This window comes from Clavelina lepadiformis, unplaced genomic scaffold (genome assembly GCF_947623445.1).
Source record: "Clavelina lepadiformis unplaced genomic scaffold, kaClaLepa1.1 scaffold_194, whole genome shotgun sequence".
In the NCBI taxonomy this organism is placed as follows: domain Eukaryota; kingdom Metazoa; phylum Chordata; class Ascidiacea; order Aplousobranchia; family Clavelinidae; genus Clavelina; species Clavelina lepadiformis.
Window position 1 is genome coordinate 2,501 of NW_027508305.1, and position 2,500 is coordinate 5,000.

General features: G+C 50.9%; 1 non-coding gene across 1 annotated transcript in view; it reads right to left on the reverse strand.

Moving 5' to 3' along the window:
- The window catches only part of LOC143473091 (small subunit ribosomal RNA), a 1,808-nt gene extending 436 nt beyond the window's left edge, over window positions 1–1,372 (reverse strand). Inside the window, exon 1 of the ribosomal RNA XR_013120382.1 lies at window positions 1–1,372. This exon is cut by the window's left edge and continues 436 nt beyond it. This is a non-coding gene — a ribosomal RNA (small subunit ribosomal RNA).
- Between the last annotated feature and the right edge of the window lie 1,128 nt (window positions 1,373–2,500).

Sequence of the window (2,500 nt, forward strand, 5' to 3'; positions counted from 1 at the left end):
GACCGGGAAGGTCGCGTAACTATTTAGCAAGCCAGAGTCTCGTTCGTTATCGGAATTAACCAGACAAATCGCTCCACCAACTAAGAACGGCCATGCACCACCACCCACAGAATCAAGAAAGAGCTCTCAATCTGTCAATCCTCACTGTGTCCGGGCCGGGTGAGATTTCCCGTGTTGAGTCAAATTAAGCCGCAGGCTCCACTCCTGGTGGTGCCCTTCCGTCAATTCCTTTAAGTTTCAGCTTTGCAACCATACTTCCCCCGGAACCCAAAGACTTTGGTTTCCCGAAAGCTGCCGGAGAGGTCGTCAAAGTAACGCCCCCCGATCGCTAGTTGGCATCGTTTATAGTCAGAACTAGGACGGTATCTGATCGTCTTCGAACCTCTGACTTTCGCTCTTGATTAAAGAAAACATTCTTGGCAAATGCTTTCGCAGTTGTTCGTCTTGCGCCGATCCAAGAATTTCACCTCTAGCGGCACAGTACGAATGCCCCCGTCCGTCCCTCTTAATCATTACCTCGCGCTCCGAAAACCAACAAAATAGAACCGAGGTCCTATTCCATTATTCCATGCACCATTATTCAGGCGAACCGCCTGCTTTGAACACTCTAATTTTTTCAAAGTAAACGTTCCGGCCGCCGCCAACACTCAGTCAAGAGCACCGACGGTGAACCGAAGGTGAGGCCGGGCACGCCAGTACACGCCTTGCGACGGACCGACGGCCCGAGCCCAAAATCCAACTACGAGCTTTTTAACCGCAACAACTTAAATATACACTTTTGGAGCTGGAATTACCGCGGCTGCTGGCACCAGACTTGCCCTCCAATGGATACTCGTTAAAAGTTTTAGAGTGTACTCATTCCAATTACAGGGCCTCGTTAGAGTCCTGCATTGTTATTTTTCGTCACTACCTCCCCGCGTCGGGAATGGGTAATTTGCGCGCCTGCTGCCTTCCTTGGAAGTGGTAGCCGTTTCTCAGGCTCCCTCTCCGGAATCGAACCCTGATTCCCCGTCACCCGTAAGAACCTCGGTAGGCAGATACCGTACCGACGAAAGTTGATAGGGCAGACACTTGAATGATTTGTCGCCGGTGCAAGACCGTGCGATCCGCAAAGTTATCCAGAGTCACCAACGAGCACGGGCCGAGGCCCGGTCGGTTTTTGGTCTGATAAATGCACGCCTCCGTGAGTCGGCGCTTTTCGCATGTATTAGCTCTAGAATTACCACAGTTATCCAAGTAACACGTACGATCAAATGAACCATAACTGATTTAATGAGCCATTCGCAGTTTCACTGTACGAGAGCTCGTACTTACACTTGCATGGCTTAATCTTTGAGACAAGCATATGACTACTGGCAGGATCAACCAGGTAGCTATTCGCAGCAAACGAGGCTGCTGCGGGACGACGGGCGCCCCGCGTTTCTTTTCACACGTTCTCCGTGTACATCGCTACTCAAACACTACGCTCGCGGCTTGCACGAGCTCCGAAAACCGTCAATTCCGGACGCTGCCCGGCGATTCGAGTGCAATACTCGCGCCGAGGCACGCCGATAGCTTGCCACTGGATCCGACAGACCGCTCAAAACCCCGGCTAAGCATGGGCGACCGCGCGAACAGCATTACATCTGCCCATCGTGCCCGACGCCAACCGAGATCGATTCTGCTTCGATTCGCACTCGCGCGCGCATTCGCTCACACGACTGCCTGCTCCCTCATAGTAGTCACAGAATCCTGCATCGCCATGGTACCCCAGAACGGCCTCGGGATCGCGCGAGCTCGCGGCCGGATTTGGAGTTTGGGAAGGTGCGTGGCCGCTTGCCGTGGCCGCCGAACCGCGCCCCGGCCGGGCACTGCGCGCAACTCGAACGTTTGGACTCTGAAAATATTTCCCAACGTTTGGACTTTAACTTTTTGTCGAGACTTGAAAAAATTTCAGAGTCCAAACATCGACCCGCGGCAAAAACTTTTCCGAGGTCGAAAAATCCGCGCTCGGTCAAGAGAATATGCGCGGCCTGGGCGTTTGGACTCTAACATTTTTTGGAGTGGATGGGAAAAATTTTCAGAGTCCACAACACCGACCCGCGCGTGATGCTCTCCCGAGTTCGGAAAATCCGCGCCAGGTGAAAGCTATGCGCGCGACCTGGTCGTTTGGACTCTAAAAAATTTTCAAGTCTCATCACACCAACAAAAAGTTAAAGTCCAAACACCGACTCGCGGCTAAAGCTCTTCCGACTTGGGAAAATCCGCGGCGGGTGAGGGCTATCCGCGCGACCTGGGCGTTTGGACTTTAACATTTTTTTGGTGTGAATCGACTTGATAAAATTAATCTAATGCCATACAGTGTCAAAGTGCACAATTTTAATCGATATAATCATAACAATATATGTCATACAACAAAATCATCAAATGATCATCAAGCAGCATTGCAAAGCTACGTGAGTCAATGCAAGGCAATGACAACGTATTTATCAATTAAAGTTATTTAATTGTACAAAGTTAT